At 37.8% G+C, this 22,841-nt stretch overlaps 1 long non-coding RNA gene across 2 annotated transcripts in view; it reads left to right on the top strand.

The window, feature by feature from the left end:
• Window positions 1-22,841, top strand: part of LOC308521866 — a 108,141-nt gene that overhangs the window by 10,544 nt on the left and 74,756 nt on the right. The window contains exon 3 of one of the 2 annotated variants that reach the window (XR_013996197.1): window positions 3,322-4,731. The exons of the other annotated variant lie outside the window; for it this stretch is intronic. This is a non-coding gene — a long non-coding RNA (uncharacterized lncRNA). Of the gene's footprint in view, window positions 1-3,321; window positions 4,732-22,841 lie in introns of those variants that run through there. 2 annotated transcript variants of the gene reach the window in all.

Below are 22,841 nucleotides of genomic sequence, written 5' to 3'. Positions count from 1 at the left end.
CCTACCATATGCCAGACATTATGCTTAGATGCTGGGAAATAAAACCCAATGAGGCATGGGCTTTGCCCCAGTACATAACTCACTATAAGGGTTTCATTGTTCTGCAATTTATAAATTAGGAGAGCCACTCTGTACGTATTTGTTTTGCTTCTCTATAGTTTGAGTTTCCTTTGTGTCAGAATTACCTCAGCTAGGCAACCCCTTCTCGAGAGATCAAACACAGCCTTTTTGTTATGGACTCAAAGTTTAACAAACATGCATAGTCTGTTCATTTAAAGTCCCGCAACACTATTCCAGGCTTTACCGTCCCCCGAATGTGGTCCCACGGCGCAGCTCATGCCTGTCTCAGAGCCCGCCAACAGAATGGCTCCAGGAAGGAAGCCTGGCTGCCACCAAACAAGAGGCCCATTATTACCTTATCTCTCTCTGTTTTTAACGGTTAACTAACATGACTCAATTATTAACCCAGCCATAGACATGAATAATAAACCTACTGTATGTGCACTTGATGAACTGTTTTCATATTGAGTATTACTCAGACCTAGACTACAAACTCCTGGGCACACACAAGTAACACACATACAAAGTGTCAGGGGTATAAACAAAGAGGAGAGGCAGGAGCTGTGGCAAAATGGAGATGCTCAAACCGTGGAAACAGAGCAAAACAAAACAGCACACAGCAGTGCTGGGTTTTGCCTCAGACTAGAGGGCAGCCCTCATTCACTGCACCCACCGAAAGCACATCTAGGCCTAGCACCCTTACTCCCCATGAGGCCCTTTCCTCATCTTTCTGCCTATGATGTACAGCTCCTTACTCACCCTTGCCCTTCTTGGCTTCATAGCCTGGTCTTGGTGGAGAACTTGCCCCAGGGCTAGCTTGAGCAGTGCATCCTCTGCTCTTCTGCTTAGGCAAGTCTGGGTTGCTGCATCACCAAGCCCTGGAGGGCCAGGGTGCCACCCTACTACCGGCTGCTTGGCCTGCTCCTTGTGCTAGGAATAACAGACCTCCACAAAGGGATGAGCAGGTTGTTCTGTGTCTCATTTCCTTGAGTTCTTACTTTTCACTCTTTTGTGCAGGGTCTCACAAATTCCCTTTATAGGTTAGTGTCAACATTGTATACTAAGGCTGACTTGTCCTGGCTGCAGATCCTAAACACTTGTTTTCTTTTTCTCCTGTGTATTATTATTATTATTATTATTACTAGAGGCCTGATGCATGAAATTCATGCAAGTGGCTCAGCCCCTGCCTCCTCTGCCTTGGTCCCTCAACCACCTCAGTGTCTGGAGGCCTCTGTCACCTCTGCCTCCTCTGCCTTGGCCCTCGCCACCACAGCTTCATCCGGAAGGTGGTCTGGAAGGACATCCGGTCTAATTAGCATATTATGCTTTTAATATTATAGATTATTATTATTATTTTCTTCATCTTTGAGGATTGATTTCTTAGGGGCAAATACTATTTCCAGGTTCTAGAAGAGGGTGCTGAGATATTGCCTCACTAAGTGCCTTGTCCAACTTTACACCCCGTCCTCTAGCACAGAGCAGTCAAGTAGAAAAGAGCAACAGCTCCAAGATTTTCCTTCTGAATTGAGTATGTACAGTCAGTACTGTAAAGACCCAATAAATATATTAACAAACTGGTTGAATATTAGTAGTTTGAGTTTATCAGTCAAGAAATTAAGTTAGAGACAGCAGCATTTATTGGTCTTTTGGAAAATGCAAAGTATACCTTCATACTCACAATCCACAAAACTTCTGAGACTTTGCTTTTGAAAATTCAGTGTGTGTTCTGTCTTTAGCAATTTCACACTCTTCCTGTGAAGAGTTATTATCAACCCTGTTCATGAGAGCTGTGATTTTTGCCAAAAATTCCTAAATGAATGTGATGAATGACATTATCAGACTGTCTAGCAAGTTGTTTATGCTATCTCATTTCCAGATTGTTCTGTAAAAAGAAAGTTACCTGAGTACTGTTTGACCCTTTGAATAACTGTTGTTGCTTGTTTTTTTTTTTTTCTTCTGGAAATATTATTAACAGTATATTCAGTAACAATCTAGCCCAAGTTGTTCTTGTGTTATTTTGGAGCAAGTTGCTAGTGACTCATTGCACATTGGGCATCAAGCTATGGTTAACTGGTGGTCAAGTTAGGAAATTCTGTTCCCATTAACTCTCCCCTTCTTAGCCCAGAACACCTCTCCACTCAACTTTTTTTTCTTTTGATTCGTCACTGCTTGGTGTTTTCAGACCAAAAGTAGCAGCAGTGACATGCCATAATAAGTATTGTTCCTATTGCACTTCCAGCTTCGCTAAAAACAGGAAATACAGGCCATTTCATGGAAAAGCCCGCTTTTGTGATATTTTCAACCCAAGAGGTTTGGATCAACTTTGGTTGAATGTCTGAACTTTTGGCTTCTTACTTACAGTAAACCTTTTAATTTCAGAATTTTAGTACCATTTCTACTTATAAGATGATGCCTTCCATATTTAGATTATGCTGACACATGAGTTTACTTTTAAACCATTTTTTAAAAATGTAATATTAAGATGTACGTGTAGCCAAAAAGGTACATCAGAATCTTGAGTGAATCATAAGATTTGAAGCATAATAGTGGACAGAGCTATAATTTTCATAGTTTCAAGACTTTACTTACTTAATGGACAGTTTATTTAGAATGGGTCTATTATTATAAGACATTATTCATTAAGTGAATATATGATGCAGAAATTTACTAGGTAAAATAAATCTGGAAGCAAAAATTCTAGGTTAGGTAAAATAGTCTGATGACTCTTTTGGTGAGGAATATCAGGCCCTACCAGAAAAATAAATCTAAAATTACTTTGTACTCTAATAATCAACCAATTGATTTTTAGTAATCCTAGGAGGCAGGAGGGATTTAAGGTTGGAACTTTATGTAGACTATATGTTTTTAAAGATCCATCAAGGTAAAAATATAATTAGAAATATTAGCAAAAGAAGCCGCATAAGATTACATTTATGTGAGTCCAGTCAAGTAGGGTGGGCTTGGGCATCTCACTTTGTTACTTTACAGCATCAGAGAGGGGCCTAATCTTTCTAGGTCTCTTCCACATTTCATAACTGTAGATTGGCCACGATAAATTGAATGTATTGCATTGTTCCAGTTGTTCTCTTCTGACTTAGCATCTAATGGGATCCTACAAACTGTTCATTCTGATCTGTGAGTGTGATAAATGGTGACATGAACTATAATTCCAGATTGAGTTGTTAAAAAAGTGTATTCAATTGCCTTCATGTGATACAATTTGCTACATTTCTTTTTATAACCTTTGATTTCTTTTTAAAGGTAAATCGTCTCAAGAAAGGAGGATGAAAAAAAATAATAAGGTCCAGCAACATTGGGTAGAGATAACAGATCCCTGCAGCTTTAACCCTTATGGAGAAAGGAATTTAATTCCATGTTTGTTGAAGTTCTGAAATGACTGAATAGTTCCTTTTATTCTGTGTCTTCTTGCTTCCATTTAGCTGGAATGTACTGGACAGGATTAGAAATGACTGCTCTTTCATTTTTTTATGGTAAAAGCCAAGCGCCAAAGTTCTTAAAAGTAATCTCTCTTTATGAGATTCCAAGCCTTTGTGCAGATTCAGAAAGTGGAGACAACAGCTTGTGGGTTTTTTTTTAAGTTTATCAAACTGCATATAACATACTGAGATTTTAAAATCTTGCTTATGGTTAGATGGCAATACAACTTTCCTTCCCAGGTCAACCCTCCTTCCAAAGCAAGGGGGGAAAAAAAGTAAAAAAACAGCTAATACCTGTTAAACTGCAGCATCAGCCAAACATTTTTCTATTGTATCTCTATCACATGATATCCATTTTCCTCCTTAATTCTTGGAATAATATCACCCACAATTTAAGATCTTACATTTCAGATTTTAAAGCTCTAGCTGAATAATACTGGATGAGTTAGAAAGTCCTAATAGTGAATTTATAAAGAAAATGTTGACAGAGCTTGGATTCTCATAATGCTGGTGAGTACCATGATTATAATAATGGTTTCCTTTTAAACTCTTCCATTAAATGTTCCAAACAGTGGAATTTGTAGTTTTTCCTTTGGTCCAGAGATCAAAAACATGAACAATTTCACATTTCTAAGGTTGGACAGCGTCTGTGTTTCCACAATTTCTGTGGGAAAGCAATCCACCCTTTCTCAGTTTTATTAAAAACCACCATCTTGGCTTCAATATGTGCCATTACAAGCACTTTCATTATGTCTCATATCTCCTTTTAGGAAGTAGAAGTCTGCCTATTGCTTTTTTCCCTTATTGACTTTCCAAGACTACATACTGTAAGTTGAAAAGTGGTTTAAAAAATTGAAGGTAGGGTAACAGAGTGGTTAAAGGGGTAAATTTGAGAGACAGATTGTTGGAGGTCAAAGTCTTGCTCTACCATTAGCAGTGATGTGACACAGGCAAATTATGTAACTCTGAGCCTTAGTTCCCCTGTCTGTACAATACGTATTCTAATAGTATTTGCCTTGTATGGCTTTTTTTTAAAAGGCTTAAATAAGGCAATAAATGTAAAGTAACTGGATCACAGTCAATTCTCAACAATTGGCACCATCGCCAGATATTTTGTTTATTCTTAACAGACAATTTGTAAATATTTTCTAGTAGTAGTTACTGTCTTACTGAGATACTTTTATTGTGTACCAAGCATGTGGTAGTGTTTCTATTTTAGAATAAAATGGATTAAACCTGATTTCTTCATTCGTCTTTATTGAGTACCCACTGTGTGCCAGTTGACTAAACAGGTCCTTCCTTCAAATATCTCGTAACATAACTACTGTGTTTGTGTGCTGGGAACCATCTTTACATTAGAAGAAAAGCATTTTTTTTCCCCATTGGTTTTTAGGGAGAGTGGGAGAGAGAGGGAAAAACAGAGAAAAACATCGATGTGAAAGAAACACATCGATTGGTTGCCTCCTGCATGTGACCTGACCAGGGCCTGGGCCAGGGAGGAGCCTGCAACTAAGGTATGTGCCCTTGACCAGAATCAAACCCAGGACCCTTTGGTCCACAGGCCAATGCTCTATCCACTGATCCGAACCAGCTAGGACAGAAGAAAAGCTATTTTAAAGGTTGAGCTGAATGGACACAACATTTTGGTCTTTATATATTAGAATAGAGCATATTTTTATTACTAATGTGGACTACACAGTTCGAGTAGAAGGATAAGAATGAGCCAGGTGTGGAAAGAGCCAGAGTGTGTGTGCTGGGGGTGGGGTGAGAAGAGCAGGTGCAGAGACCCAGAGTCAGGAAAGGAGCCAGGAATGGGGGCTTGAGGCTGGTGTGGTTGCACCTTAGGGAGAACAGGGAGATACCCTGTGGTGAGGGCAGCTGGGGCCTTTGCATGCTGTGCCCATCAGGCCATTGTACAGGAGCCAGTGGGAGGCCTTAAGTCAGGAAGGTGATGGTCTGATTTACCTTTACAAAGGTCCCTCTGATCTCCCTTTGGGAAGGATTAGAGAGAGGCAAGAGGTGACTTGGGGAGACCAGTTAGGAGCCTACTGCACTGGCCCAGGAGAAAGATGATGGTGATTTGGATGAGAAGGGTTTCAGAGGAAAGGGAGAACAACCGGAAATACAGTGGAGCTAGGACTGACAGGCCTTGCTGATGAATTACATGTGGAAATTAGGGAAAGGCTAAGTATTCTAAGGATTATCTGTAAACTCTAATGGCAACGTATTACCTGGGTACTTTCCAATTCTTCTTAATCTTCAGAAATTAAAAAGTTAGCATCTACTGGGATAACTGGGGTTATTTGGGTCTTTTTAAAAAATATATAAAAATTAAAAAGGAAAACAGAAAAGGATTTTTAACAGAATAATAATTCCAGTTTAGTAATTGTCCTTGAAGATCTCACATGTGTCCTCAATCCTAAGGGAAATTCCTGCTTTCCCAGTTCCCAAAAACAGATATCCAGAAAAAATATATAGAATTATTATTATTTTTTTTAAGTTAGAAGAACAATTAAAAGAAAACAGCAACAACTCTTGCTAGGCTTTCTGTATTATTCATATGCATTTCTGTGGAATTTAATGACCTCAAGAAGAGCAGATGACTTTTATGTAACTTTATTTAAAATAAACTTCATCTACACCAGTGAGTCCTTCAATTTAATGTGCACATAAATTACGTGGAGGTCTTGTGGAAATGAAGATTCTGACTCAGGAAGTCTGGGTGGGCCCAAGATTCTGCATTTCCACCAAGCTCCCATGTGGTCCGCAGACCACACGTGAGTCGGAAGGATCTCAACCATACTCCACATGGGCATTTCCCTGCTCTTAATCACTTATATGTTTTAGCATTCCAATAAACTGAACCAGTAAACTTGCTGGAGAAGCTGATCCATTAGAATTTAAAACATACTTGGTAAGTAGAAGAAACAAATAAGGCACATTTTTTTTTTCTCTGGAAATATTTTCTGGATTTACTATTCACTTTCCATCCTTGGTCTGAGGAAGCCTGGCATATTGATTGTTTTCTGGTGTGTTCTTTACCCTAATGACTAAGAATCTAATTACATTCCAAATTGTGACTATTTCCTTAAATATTCCCAGCTGCTTTCAAGATGAACTCCGTAACATCACTAGGAAAAGCCTCTGTGGCCTTTTTTGGAAAAACTACAATATGATCTCAAATAGCTTTTTTTAAATATGTGATGTTCAGAAGACCACAGAATTTTAGGGTATCTTTGCAAGTTAGCATTAATCATACATGGTTTTCTTCTGAAAGCATTTCTTTCAAAACGAGCCACATTTAAAAACAAAAAGCACATATCAATTGAGACAAGATATTGTGGAAAGAGAGGATATAACTTAGAAACCTTATCTGGGAATGATAAATTGTAATTTTTTTGTCTCAACAATAGTTACTGTATACTATCAAACTAGTTATAAACCAAAGGGGAGGGTCTATTTAAATTATGAGTTTCAGTACTAAGTTGCAAGTGCCAGGATATTTTTACATAAAATTGAAATAAAAATTATTTCATCAAAAATGTGTTTTAAAAACAAAAAAACAAAAAATGTGTTTTATGCAAATTATTAGTTTATGAATACTCAGAAAATCATTTTTAACAGAAATATGACTTTTGAAAAACCTATTACTCCAAAATGTATTATTACCTAATTATTTAAATGTTATCGTATGCTTTGGCTGGTTTGGCTCAGTGGACAGAGCATCTGCCTGGGGACTGAGAGGTTCTGGGTTCAATTCCGGTTAAGGGCCCATGGCTGGGTTGCTGGCTTGATCTGCAGTGGGAGGGGAGAGAGGGGACGTGCAAGAGGCAGCCGATCAATGGTTCTCATCATTGATGTTTCTGTCTCTCCCTCTCCCTTCCTCTCTGAAAATCAATAAAAATATATTTTAAAAAATACATGTTATTGTAATTGGGACTTACAAAAGAAATACAGTTAATCAGGTGAGTATTTACTCAGCTGAAAACATTGCAGCAAGATATACTGCCTGCTCTTCTGCTATTATCTCTTTCCAAGATCTCCTCAATGTCCAATCCTTCTACATTTTAATATATTATTTTATACATATAAACTTACATGTAATATGAATAACTTATGAAACATATTTTCAAAGTAATACAAAGGGGGCAATAATGGGGACGGAAAGAGACTTACTTTGGGCGATGGGCACACGATGCAGTGTGCAGATGATGTTTTGTTGAGTTGTACACTTGAGACCTGTGTGGTTTTGTTAACCAGTGCCACCCCAATAAACTCAATTAAAAAGAAAAGAATTAGAAAAACACCATACCTTTGTATTCTTTACTTATCCAGCTCCTCCCCAGAGGTAACCTCAATGCTGAATTTTTAAATTAATCATTCTCTTGAAAAATCGTTTTAACATATAGTCATATGAATTGAAATAAGATATTACATACTTTCTTTTTTTTTTAAATTGATTAAGATGGTTTCATAATGTATGTATCAGTATTTTCTACCCAATATTGTTGCTAAGATGATACATATTAATATCAGTGGTAAGTTAGTCATTTTTATTGCTATGTAATATTAACTTTGAGAATATGTCAAAATTTGTCTTTTCTTTTGTAAGGGGACATTTGGTTTCCTAGATTTTTTTTGTCATTATGAAATATGCTTCTCTCAACGTTCTAGTTCATTTCTTACAAAAAAGATGTTTTAGGTTGTTAGGTCATAGCAAATGATCAACTTTTCAAAATAATACCAAGTTGCTTTCCACTGCACAATTTTATATTCCCACAAGCAATGTGTATGAATCCCCATTGGTCCATATCTTGTTTTGTTATTTGTCTTAATTTTTGTTAAAATCAGTATAATATTATCTTAATTTGAAGTTACTTGACTATTGCTAGAGTTGATTTTTTAAAAATCCTCACCTAAGGATATTTTTTCCATTGATTTTTAGAGAGAATGAAAGGAAGGAAGGAGGAGGAAGGGGAGAGAGAGAGAGAGAGAGAGAGAGAGAGAGAGAGAGAGAGAGAGAGAGAAACATCAATGTGAGAGAGACACATCGACTGGTTGCCTCCTACCCATGCCCAAGGGGGGATGAGGAGGGGGCAGGGAGCAAACACAGGCAACCTAGGTAGGAGCCCTTGACCTGGAATGGAGCCTGAGACTTCTGTCTGCGGGCTGGTGCTATAACCACTTAGCAACCCAGCCAGGGCTAGAGTTGATTTTTTTATGTTTATTGACCATTTGTGTTTGTTCATCCTTTTGCTTATTTTTTTCTATTGGGTTATTTATTTTTTGTTAATATGTTTTATTTTTTATTTAAGAACTTTATTATATAATGATTTTTTCCTATTTACTTTTAAAATATATATATATACACACACACATACATATGGATGCATGTATATAATCATGTATATGTATATTTTATTCCTCTCTTTAAATACGCTTACTGGCTTCATCTTCCTTGGTGAATAAAATCTAAAATTTAAGCTCTTAGCCTAGCATTCAAGATTAGCCACTATATTGCCTAACAACATCCTTTATATATTCTGTAATCCAGTTGAACTCTCTTATTGAACTGCATCTCATCTTTCAAAACCCAGATCAAATATTAACTCCCACAAGAAGGCAGTCTTTCCTGACTTTCATGCCTTATTTGGAGCAACCATAATGCTTTATTTTTATCTCTCCAGTCACATTTCATGCTGTATTGTGTGTTTTTATACAGTTGCCTGACCTTTTCCCCCTGGCAGGAAGAAGGCTTTTTGTTATTAAAAATGAAATTAATAGCACAATATATTTGTGGAAAACGAAAGCACAGACATTTCAGGATGTTTTGTATGTAGAAGAGTCTTCATTGGTGCTGTCATCCTTGCAGTAGCTCACGTGTATTGAGGGCTTATTCTGTGACAGGCATGCTACAGAAACTATGCGAAGCTCTTTCCACTAGTGCATGAAGATTTTCTTATTTATATTTGGATTCAGCATAGCACATGGCATGGTTGTAGATAATCAATATTTGCTGAAAGGTGAATCTAGAAGGCAAACGCATGTAGAACATGAAACTTTTCATCCTCCTCTCTTGATCTCAATAGATGTGGCACCCTTAAGAAAAATTATCTAAATTGATCCATTAGGAAAACTACTTCAACATAAATCTCTGTACTAATTGAAATTGTATGTTTAAACAAGAGTATACAGAATGTAGCTTGTGTGCTTTTTAATAACCTTCCTCCACCCCCGCCCCCCCCCCCCCCCCCCCGCCATCACATCCCAGCATCATGAACTTAGTCACTGGTGACTATATAAAGCCTAACACAGTTCACAAGAGGTGCCCAAGGTCCAAGCAGCCTTGTGGACTTGGCATTAAATTCAGACGACTTTGAAAAGCAGTTCAGATCTCCTGGTTTTTTTTTTTTCTTTTCTTTTTTACTTTGTATTTCTTTCCGTAAGAAAGCTGAGTCTGACCTATTTTTAGGATTTGGCCCATGGAATTGAACTTGGTGGTTTTAGTTTCACTGTTGTTGTTTTTCCTCTTTTAGGTAAAAAAATAAAGCACAGGAGTCCCGGCTGCTATGACTAGCAATGCACTGGAGCTTTCTTCTTTTAATTATATGCTTAGAGGTGTACTAGGGTTGGTCCGTGCCTTATGTTTCCTGGAAATTGTGGGGATGTAGGCCCCCTAAGCCCTTCTAACCTTTCATTTTTATTTTATTTTAATTTTTTAGAGAGGAAGAGTGAGAGATAGAAACATCAATGAGAAAGAATCATCGATTGGCAGCCTCCTGCACTACTAGGGATTGAGCTTGCAACCCAGGACCCTTCAACCCGTAGGCCAAAGCTCTATCCCCTGTGCCAAACCAGCTAGGCAGTAACTTTAAATAACTTACTGATTTCCAATGGCCCTTCAAAGAATGACTTCATCAAAACATCTAAAATTAATCTACCAGAATATTAGTTTCTATTTTTTTTGTGTGTGTGGAGATTTTTTACCACCAAACAATTCTCTTTATCCTAGTGTTATGTCCCATTCTACCCTTTGTCTGTCTTCAAAGCCCTTCCCTCTTTCGCTAAAGACGTTTGATATGAACCCCTTCACTCCTTTGTGAACTTAGTGCAAACTAGAGGGAAATTATTGAACATTGAGATTATTCCATTAGTACAGGATGGCCCTTATCCCTTCCCATATTCTCCTTAGTCCCTTGTGAGTACTTATTAGAGTAGGTGTTAGAGAAAAAAAAATACTATTATCAAGTGCTTCTATTACTAAAGTCACTGAATATTAGATATATAGTTTTGAACTTGATTTTGAGTCTGGCAGGGTTCTGTGTGTGTGTGTGTGTGTGTGTGTGTGTGTATGTTAATCCCCATCTGAGGGTATTTTTCCATCAATTTTTAGAGAGTTGAAAGGAAAGGAGAGACAGAGAGAAACATTGATGTGAGAGAGACACATCGATTGGTTGCCTCCTGCATGCACCCCAACCAGGGCCAGGGAACCTGCAACCAAGGTACGTGCCCTTGACTGGAATCGAATCCAGGACCCTCAGTCTGTGGACCAATGCTCTATTCACTGAGCCACACCGGCTAGGGCAAGTATGGCAGGGTTTGAATGATCCTATACATTCCATTGTCTTAGGCAGGTATAGGATTTAAGTCCTGGGAATTAGAATTACAAATATAAGGAAAGCATGGTAGGCGATTAAAATGTTTATTTTTTAAAATTCTAAAAATTAGAGCAGATTGACCATTTCAGTAGACAGACTAATTACCAAAAAATAACTGCCATCACTTTTGTTTCAAAGTTTGCTTTAGAGGCTCAGTAGCATCCACTGAACTTTTCCCCCGACTATCTTAGCACATCTTTTTCGTACTTGAGAGTCTGGCCAGGATTGGAAACAGAGGTGTGAAAGAATGACGAGAGTGGCTGTTTTGCAGTGCTTTTGGCTAGAAGTAAAATAAGCAGGAAGTTCTAAAATGTCTTGAGAAAGTTTGTCCTCAAGAAAATTCTAGCTTGAATTGTTGTTGTTGTTTTAAAATATGGGATTCAAGCACTTAGGTTAATATTGAAATAAGAATTTCACTTATATGGATAGCAACAATAATTGCAACTATCCTAACATCTGATTGCCTGTAGGGTACTTTCTAGGGGTTTCAATGTTCTTCCACAGGCTTTTTCTCCTCTGGTGGCTTACAAACACCTTATCAGACAGAAGAGTGTGCTGGTTTTACTTCTATTTTACAAATGAGGAAAGTGAAACACAGTGCTCACAGCAACGTTTATTTTGCTGCTTTGCCTAGGGTAGTACCTCTTGCCTGGTTAGGTGCTCATAAAGACCTGAATTTCTTCATCTTGCAGATCAAGGTTATTCTGGAACACAGAAGTGCTGAAGTCTGTTCCCAGTACCCTTTGTGAATACAAATACAACTCTTTATGAATAATTTTTTAAAAGATGATTAAATGCTTAGCTCTGCCTGTTGCTGTGCTCAGTTTGTACTTTCCTGAAATCAAAATATTCAATGCGTTGTTCTGCTGTTTCTGACTTCATAAGAAATTGTAATCTAATGTTGATTTGAAAGTATAGAGGAATTAGACAAATCTAAACTCCTAAAAAATGATACATTTATGGTTAAAATGAAGAAGGATTTGGATTTCAACATTTATAGGAGTGTTGTAGATGCCTAAAATTGTGGCAAATAAAAGTAAACAAAAATGAATATGTTATTCTTTACAGAGTTTGACTGAACAGAACTCATTAGTTTAAAGCCTGGTTTGTAAGACCTCTCACATTTTTTAATGTGATAAAGTTTCAAATACTAGCATATTATTACTAAGTCTTTGTGGTAATGCTATGTTTGAATCAATCTGACAGTGCTTTCTAAATATTTGAATATTATGATATATGCATATGCCATACATCCTTTACTTACCATTTTTAAAGTGTATCAATACAAAATCCACATGAAAATGCAGGTATTCCTATGTATGTTTAATCTGTATTGTAATTAATATGCGTATGCTTCAGAACATCTCTGTTATTGTTGTTGTGCTTGTTGGATTGAAGCCCAGTGTGGAAAGTAGAACATATAAGTATATAGGCTGTAGGTCCAAATTGCCTGACTCAGGAAATAACTTCCTGCTCTTCAGCTACAGCAGTACACATGGGTGACATGACTTACATGTACTTTATTTTAAGGCTTGATAAGGAAGCCATTCAATTCAATACAGTAATCCTGATACAGAGGGAGTTAATTACATAGAATATTGTGTTTCATGATCTATGTGTGAAAATTTCACCTTACTAGATGGAAGAACCTTCTAATGAAAATAACTGTGGGGCGTATGATTGGACAGCCTCAAGAGGTAGTAAATTTCCTGTCAACAGAAAGGGTCAAGCAGATATAGTGGGGATTCCAGCACTGGAAGTCCCCATGATTCATTGCTGATGGAGAACACTGGCTTCAAGAGAGAATCTCCACCCCTCTCCCCCTCCAAAAAAAAAGCAAAGGAAAAAAATATCCTCAAGTAAGGATTAATGAAAAATAAATAAATAAAATACTTAAGATGGAAAACGAAAATGACCTCTTCAGAAATTGCCTAGTCCCACTCCTTCACTTTTCAGAGGAAGAAGCTGAGCCCCAGGAAATGTAAATGTCCTCCCCAAGGTCCAATATGTTTTAGGGGATTTGTTTGACATGAATCATCTTTTTGTTTTTATTTAGAAACTAGTAAAATGTAACTATTCTCAGTAAATTGTCTATGTAGGGAAAATCTGACACCTACTAAATGCAGAAAGTCTTTCATCTCAGGTTAATCTGACAGGTATAACTCACAAAGAAGTGCTTTGCGTATGAGTACTTGTGAGTGATAATTTTAAGCTTATATTTATTTTTCAAAATTCATGTACTTTTGTAGCAATGGGAATGGGTCTCAGGTTTTATAATGTAAGGATCTCCTTGTAAGAACAAAGGGATTATTCAGCAATAAGAAAAGACAAAATACTGCCATTTTTGACAACATGGATGGATCTTGAGAATATTATGCAAAGTGAAATAAGTGAGTCAGGAAAAGCTAAGATTTCACTCGTATGTGGGATATAAAACTGAAACTCATGGACACAAATAGCAGTGTGGTGGTTGCTACAGGGAAGGGAGTGGGGAGTGAAGTGATGGAAGATGATTTGACCTTGAGTGGTGGGCACACAGTGCGATATACAGACCCTGTAACATAGAACTGTACATTTGAAACCTATATGATCCTATTAACCAATGTCACCCCAATACACTTAATAAAAATTAATTAATTACATTTTTTATAAAAAGAAAGCATTAGGTTGCAAATGGGAGGTGAGTTCTGAGAGTTCTAAATTCACTTCCTTTTGTTATCAGCCATTCCCTGTGGGATATAAGGCAAGATTAGCAGGACAGATAGTCAGTTGGTCGGGACTAGAACAGCTATTCAGGTTAGTATTCCCACGTTGATAGGTAATTAACCACCGCTCTGAGCCTCTGACTGCCTTCTGCACCTTCATCTAAGGCAGTGGTTGACAAACTCATTAGTCAACAGAGCCAAATATCAACAGTACAATGATTGAAATTTCTTTTGAGAGCCAAATTTTTTAAACTTAAACTATATAGATAGGTACATTGTTATTAACTTAATTAGGGTACTCCTAAGCTGGCCTTTGCTAAAAATGTCCTCAATCTTATTGAGGTATGTTCGCTGAGGTCAACCCCTTCCAACTCTCCCATCCACACTTGTCTTGTATACTTGTTTCGTCTATCTCCTTTCATTCATCCTCTCTATATGTCCAAACCATCTCAACATACCTTTCTCAATCCTTGACACTACATCTTCTTTCACTCCACAACGTTCCCTAAAATTAACTTAATAAACTTAAAGTTTTAAGTCTTAGTTAAACTATAGGTACGTTGAATAAAACTTGATATCATACTTAATAAGGATATTATTTATTGATAAAATTAAATTCCTTACAATTTACGTTACAATACCCATAAAATTAAATCATGACAGTGACTGACAAACACTAATGTGAACAATGGCCTTGCATCTCGTTGGAAAGTTTGGGTAAGTCAGGTTTGTATGTTGTTGTTTTTAATTTTAGGCACGATTCCAGGTCCTCATCAATAAGACGACTTCTCAATTTACTCTTGATAAGGTTCATGCTTGAAAATGATTGTTCGCATAAATATGTAGATCCGAATAAGGAAAGAACAGCAAACGTTAGTTTTTTCAGTTGATTATATGAGTCAGGAACACTATTCCAGGTGTTAAAAATCAACATAGCTTCCTTCTCCAGGTCTTTCAAAGCAGACCACTTGTGCTGTGAACTAAGTTCACATTTGTTTTTCTCCAATATTTCTGTATCAGCACAAAGATGTTCAAATTTTGAGCTCCACAGTTCTTTGTTTTTTAAATCCAGCAATTGCATTTCAAAGTTGCCATTGTCAGTATTAAAGGGAGAAAAATTTAATTCTGTTACAGTAGCATTGAGAGATTTTTTAACAAAGGCTAACGTCGCTTTGCTGTTTCTGAATTTCTGAAACCTGTTGAGAAAAGCTTCGCTCATATTTAAAATACCGCACGTACTATTTTGTGGAAGAGCCACACTCAAGGGGCCAAAGAGCCATATGTGGCTCGCGAGCTGTGGTTTGCTGACCACTGATCTAAGGCAATCTGCAGAATTTATTATTATTTTAGTAAGTCAGGTTATTTGGTAATGACCATAATGTAGAGGGAAAATAATTTCTTACTCACCTCTGCTCTACAATATAGGGAGATCTTTATGAAGGCTTTTTATTAAAAGTTTTTAAAGAATCTCATGGTACTCAAAAATATTTCAGAGCATTCTTTACATGAGTTCATAAACAGGTTATTCAGATAATGGAGATTTTTTGTTTTTAAACTTTTGTTTGCTTGAAAGGATGATAAAATTCAAGAATTTTTCTCTTAAATCTTAGGTATTATATAGATGAGGTATTGAAATAATTTTTAAAAGCTACAATGTATATGAATGTTTACTATGTGCCAAGCACTGTGCTGTGTCCTGTACATATATTATCCTATTTAATTCTTATCATAATTATATGAGATATGTTCTTTTACCATTTCCATTTTACAACTGCAGGTTCAGAGCAGTGAAGTAGCATACACATATAATATCATTAGTTCATAAGCAGTAGAACAAGGATGCGAACCTTTATCTATCTAGTGCCATTGGGAGTTGTGGGAATCAGAAGCTGGGCTCCATCTTTGTCTTTCACAAACACCTGGGCCTGGGTTCCTTCATATGCCTTAGCCTAGCCCAGTCCCTCTCCAGGCCCTGGTTCAGGACTGCTCCTGTCACTTGGATCTGCTCCCTGGATCCTCAGCACTGAAAACTCAGCTGTAGTCCAAGGGACTCCAGAGTTGGAGTGTAGTTCAGCAGCCATGGAGCCAGGCCATACCTGCTTAGGAACTTCAAGTCTCAAGTGTTCAGGAACTTCAGATGGACAGTACCTGTATGCTGTGGGGAAACCCCAACAGTTCAGAATATCTTAATAGTTGGTCCTACCTCAGCTTCCTCATTAGCCCATTGCCCCTGTTCCCACACCTTCATCTTTTTATTTCTGTCTTATCTACTACTTTCTTCTACTTTCAAATCATCTTTCTTGCTCATCATAAATACATATATTACACTGAAACATCTCCTGGCAGTAAGCTGACTGAATTTATTCATTCAGTTCATTTATTACACACCAACTGTGTCCCAGGCACTAATTCAAATGCTGGGGATACGGCAATGAAAAAAAAAAAAGGCCAAATATCCCTGTCTTCATAGAACTAACATTGATTGTAAAATATAAAAAATGTTATGTATTGGTACATGAAGAGAACAGTTGAGAAGAGGGGAGAGGGAATATGGAGGGCTGCACTTTCAACAGAGGAATTCGGGGAAAGTCTTACTGAGTGAAGAGTTGCAGGAGGTGAGGTCGTGAGCCATGCTCCTATCTTAGATAAAAAGTATATTCTTGGAAGAGGTAATAGCAAGTGCAAAGACCCTGAGAGTGAGCCTGGCTCGCTTCAGAAACAATGAGTAGGTGATTGTGACTAGAGCAGAACCAGGGACAGGTAACTAATAGGAGAGGTCAGAGAGGAAACTAGGATGTTGGAGAGGCATGACAGGGTAGCTCTTGGAGATCATAGTAAGGACTTTGCCATTCACCTTGAGTGACATAAAGAGCCAATCCAAGGTTTTGAGCAGAGGGGTGACATGGTACAACATGTTTTAAAAGATCAGTCTGTCAGCTGTGTTGAGAATAGAGTGAGAGGGACAAGGGTGGAAGCAGGAAGACCAGTTAGGTGTCTGTTGTAAAAAGCCAAATGAAAGCGATAGTGGTGTGGAGCAGGGCAATGGCAGGGGCGGTGGTAACTACTGTATATATTTTGGAGCCAGAGACAATAGGGCTTTCTGATGGTTCAGCATTGGGAGCTGGGGGGTGCAGTGAGAGAGGAGCCAAAGACTTCAGGATTTATTGGCCTGATCCAGTGGACTGATAAGGTTGCCATACCGCAGGAAAATCCGTTGGGGGCGGGGCAGCTTTCAGCAGGGTGGGGAGGAGCTCAGTTTGTAACAGTTAAGTGTGTGATGCCTGTTAGACATCCTCCTGCAGGTGTCAAGCAGGCAGTTGGATGGGTCAGGGCAGGGGGCAGGGAATACAGAGCTGGGAAAGCTCAGTAAATAGATGATGTTTAGCTAGATGAGTTACGAGCGTGGGTGAGATTAGCTAGAGAATGAGTAAACACAGGGAAGAGAACCAAGTGAGACAAGCCAGTAAGCCAGGACAAGTGAAATGAGGAACTGAGACAGATAGCTGAACAAACACTCAATTTACAGAGACACAGGTCATCTCCCTAGAGATGACATCAAGGCCTCATCAGGTGAGCTACATCAGGACCAGCTTCAGTGACTGATGACCCCCTTGAAAGCACTCACCTAGAAAACTGATGAATATTCTGCTGAAACCCTCCCCTGAGATTCTCCTAAGATTCCCGCTGAGAGAGAGAGAGAGAGAGAGAGAGAGAGAGAGAGAGAGAGAGAGAGAGAAGCCTCAACACAAAGGACCCAGAGCTTACTCTACCTTTGGGGGAGCATGTCCATGCCATTCCCTTCCCCCCTCCCTCCCCTCTCCTTCCCCCACTAGCATGCATCTCCGAAACTCTAAGGGGCCCACAGTGGCAGCCCCCTGCACCTCTCTCCAAGGCCCCCTTTCCTCTGACTTCCCAGTGAGTTAAGGCAGCCCCACCTAGGTCTCTCCTGTTGTTTTTTCTAAGCTAAGCCCTTCCTTGTTTCACTGTCCCCAGCTTTCATAAACGTACTCTCTTAGTCACTTGGACTCGTGTTGTGAAATTTTTCCTGCACAAAGTCAAGAACCCAGACACTACAGGCTGGCCCTAGGCAGACCCACTCAGGGCCAGGTCCCTTGTCTGGTAACACCAGGACTGAGTGCTTGGGAACTGCTAGCTGGGAGGGTGATGGAGCCAGAAAAGGAGACTGAGAGCTGGACAGTTAGGTACAAAAAAAAAAATCGGAAGAGTTGCCTTGTCTTAGATGTCTGTTGAGAAAAGTATTTCCTGTAATTGATTGTGTCAGATGTTGAAAACTGACCAATTAAATGAGGATTGAAGAATAAGCATCAGATTAAGCAATGTGGAGGTTTTGGTGCTCTTGACCCCAGCAGGTTCTGTGGCAAGGCAGGGGAGGGGTCTTCCTTGAAATAAGACAATCCTTTAAGAGAGAGAGCTGGAGCTCAGTGGCTGAGTGTCAACCTATGAACCAGGAGGTCAGGGTTTGATTCCCGGTCAGGGCACATGCCCAGGTTGCTGGCTCGATCCCCAGTGTGGGGTGTGCAGGAGGCAGCCAGTTGATGATTCTCTCTCATCATTGATGTTTCTATCTCACACTCCCTTTCCCTTCCTCTCTGAAATCAATAAAAAATATATTTTTTAAAAAGAGAATGGGAGAACATATATATTAAGGAAATATGATGGATTGATTTTATTGTCAAAGGATTGTTGGAGTCAGACATCTTGAACTAGTAAAGTGAAAATAAAGGGTGGTGAAAGCTGTCATAAATGAATGGCAATTCGTCTGTTTCTGAGTCATGAGGCAAAGAGTATTGAACATTTCTCTGAAATTTAAAAGTATCATGAGACATTTTTGGGAACCATAGTTTTGTGCTTTTAGAGAGCCATGTATACTTACCGGGAAGGCCAGATTAACTTTGACATAAACTTCCGCACAGTATGTGGCAAGACTAAATGAATGGTGTTGGCCAGTAGATTTTGCACTTAAAATATGAGCCAGTGAAGGGAGTGGGGTTAGTTGGATAAAGTACAGTCCCTAGGGAGAGCTGGCGCAAGAGACCTGTGCATTATGCCTTCCAGACCTGAAACGGGAAGTTGGGTTTTAATAGCTTTGACTTAAAAAATTAATACCCTCCAAAGAAAATTCACCTGTTGCCAAATCTCATGCCAGGGTTTGGATGCTCACAGCTCCTTCAAGTCCCCTGTTTGTTTTCATTTCTTTCTTTTTTCTTGTTCTTTTTCTTCCCCTCCTTGCCAGAATTTTCTGACCCTTTAGGCATGAATACTAAAGGGCTTGCAATCTGTCTTCTTGATGAATTGTTTAATCAGAAGGCCGTAATGAAGAGAGATTTTAAACATTTTGGTTTAAAACAGATTTCTCCTGGCTATGGATTTCCCTAAATTCTTTGTGTTCATATAAATGCAGTGTTTATGTCCTGCAGCTTGGCCCACTTATTTTGAAATTCAACTCTTCAAAACATTCCTTTTGCTTAGGTAAGTCTGGAAAACAACAACTCTGTCAGAAGTTCAATTGACCTAGGTGCCAAGAACTTTTTATTCTTGTTCCATATACCTTCATTTTTAGAATTAGATACCCCAAAGCTGCTGAACTTGATCTATCACACAGTCAGATGTCAGTATTTAGCAAATACTGCTGCCACTAATGGTTTTTACACTTGCGTTGTTTCGCAAAGTGCTACTTTTAGACTTTGTGAATTAAAGTTTCCATTCAGGATTACCAAAACAAAGAGGTAAGAAATATAGACATAATTTGCTTATAAAGAAGATATAAAAATATTCATTACCATGCACATTTTTTTTGGAGTTGGCTGGAATTAAGAGGAAAAGGATTTACAGATTTTAAGATTTGCCTGAAAAAAAAGTGAACTGATTGTTTAGATATCTTCCATTTAACCCTTATTAGATGTATTTTAAGATGAGCTATTTCCTGAATGTATTCCATATTTCTTTGAGTTTTGACTGAGCTCAAGAATAGACAAATTAAGATGTATTATTATTATTTTTTTTATTATTGCTTTTGATAGGGAATGACTTTCCTAATCATGAATGTAATACATACATGCTCATTGTAAAATATTCTGTAAAACATAAATAGTGAAATGTATAAAATCGAAGCACAAGTTCCTCTGACAGTTCCACCTTCCAGAGATAACCAAACTTAGCAGTTTGTCCTTCCAGGGTTATGTCTAAGTGTGCGTGTGTGCGTGTGTGTGTGTGTGCGTGTGTGTGTGCGTGTGTGTGCGTGCGTGTGTGCGCGCGCGTGTGCGTGTGTGTGCGTGTGTGTGTGTGTGCGCGTGTGTGCGTGTGCGCGTGTGTGTGCGTGTGTGTGCGTGTGCGTGTGTGTGTGTGTTTATCTTTAGATTTTTACAAAAATGTGCTCTAAAGTAATTACTTGTTTTTTATTTTGTTATTAAATTATGAACATACACATATATTTGTATTTTTTTATTGTGTGAATGAACCAATATTTATTTCCTTATTGGGGATTTTTTATGTTTTTAATTTTTACTATTACAAATAATGTAATATATTTACACCTCTATATAATGGGATAACATCATTATTAGTAATTACTCTATTTATTTATTAATTCAAAATAAATACATTAATACATTTAAATTGTCTAAAACAGTACATGACACATAAATGCTTCAAAAAGTTATTTATATTCTCTTTATTACTAATGAATATGTCCTTATGATAGACTCCTAGAAATGAAATTATTCAGTTGGTAAATGTTACCAAATTGCCTCCAAAAAGGTTCTACCAAGTTATACTCCCTTCACCAGTGAATAAAGAATATGTTTCCCCATACACTTTAAATTAAATATTTCAACAGAAGTATGACATATATACTGAAAAGTGCATGCATAAGTATTGACTCAAAAAAAGTGAACCTGTATGTATAACCAAATCAAGGCAATACATTTCCATTCAAGAAGCCTCCCATGAGTCCCCACCAAGTCATTATTTACTCTTCCTAGCCTCAGTTTAAGCACTATCCTGCTTCTGTCACCATAGATTACATGTAGTGTAAAAAAGCAGTCAACACTCATATTTTCCCTATATAGAGAGCCAGTTGACTGCACCATTTATTGAAAAGTGCTACTGTGGTGTCTTTGTTTTAAATCAGATGAGCAAATATGCCTGCTTTTCTGGACTATCCTGTTTGGTTGATTTAACCTTTTGTCAAAATCACTTGCTCGAGGACAATAGTGCAGGTCCTCTACTTTTTTCTTCTACAAGATTATCATTGCTACCCCTTGCCCTTTGCGTTTCCATGTGCAATTTAAAATAAGCTTAGCAATTTCCACCAAAATATATCCTTGGATTTTGGTTGAGATTGCACTGAGTCTGTACACTAACTGGGAGAATTTACAGATTTAAAAGATTGATTCCTCTAATCCATAGCCTCTGTTTATTTCGTTCTCTTAGTAGCAGAGGTAATTGGATATATTTCATTGTTTATTTTTAGATATTCACTGTTTTTACTAGAGGCCCAGTGCACGGATTCATGCACCGGTGCGGTCCCTAAGCCTGGCCTGCGGGGATCAGGCTGAAACCAGCTCTCCGACATCCCCCAAGGGGTCTCGGATTATGAGAGAGTGGTTCTCAGGTGACACGCCCCGGAATCGGGCTCTCTCCTCTCTGGCTCCAAGTGCATCACCCAAGAACTGAGAACCACAGCTGCTGAGTCACTGCAGGTTGGCAGCTCCTGCACTGAGCGTCTCCCCGCCGCCGCCCCCCCCCACAGGTGGTCAGTGCACATCATAGCTATTGGTTGGACAGTCGAATGGTCAGAGAGTTGCTTAGGCTTTTATACATATAGAAACTAAATATCATTTAACATATTTTTAAAATTTCAGCTTATCAGGTATAATTGACAAATAAAATTGTAAGATAGTCAAAGTGTACTTCATGGTGATTTGATATATGTATATGCTACAAAAGGACTCCCCTCAATCTAGTTAATTAATACATCCATCACTTCACATATTTATCTTTGTTTTTTTGTTTGTTTGTTTGTTGGTGAGAACATTTAAGTTCTACTCTCTTAGCAAATATGAAGAGAGGCAAAAATAGGTTTATAGTTCTTTTGGAAAATACAATAATTATTGAATAACACAAGAATAAACTGTTTGTGTCCTCACAACTGTAAATCTACTTTTCCCCAACCCTGTGTATACATGTATGGGTGTGCATATCTAGCTTTACTATGCATTAATAAACATGATATGATGTCATTCCTCTCAGACTTTTTGAGACTTGATCTATGGCTGAGACTATGGTTAATTTTGGAGAATGTTCTATTTGCAGTTGGAAAGAATATATATCTTGCAGTTGTTGGGTAGCATGTTCTAGTGACATTCCAAATTGCTCATCCTATGGTCACAATCTATATCTTTTTTTGGATTTGTCTATTTCTCTTATTATTTCTATTAAGTTTTTGCTTTATATATTTTGAGTCTATGTTACCAGGTGCAAATGTATATTTTGATTGTTTTATCATGCTTTGGATTATCATTATAAATTATAGCTTCTCTTTGAAATAATTATCCCCCCCTAACATGTTTGTCTTTGGCTAATATTAATATAGCTATCCTAGTTTTCATTGTTTAACTTTATCATAGTATGTTTTTTAAAATCTTTTTCCTTCATCATGTGTCTTTTATTTGAGGCATGATTTTTAAACAACATATAGTTTGATGTTAAAATCCATTTGACACTCTTTATCATGAATTACAATATTTAGTTTATTTACGTTTAATAAAATTACTGGGATTAGGGTTTAAATCTACTATAATACCATTACGTCCTTTTAGTTGATTACATTTTTGCTTTTTTCTTCTTTATCACTTCTTTAGATTATATTGTTGTATTTTTTGCCTTTTTAGCTTGTAATATATACCTTCTTTTATAATTCCTTATTAAGTTACCCTAAAATTGACAACATTCATACTTAA

This window comes from Myotis nattereri (genome assembly GCF_964212035.1).
Source record: "Myotis nattereri genome assembly, chromosome: 6".
NCBI lineage: Eukaryota > Metazoa > Chordata > Mammalia > Chiroptera > Vespertilionidae > Myotis > Myotis nattereri.
This window is presented reverse-complemented; position numbering and strand designations above follow the sequence as displayed.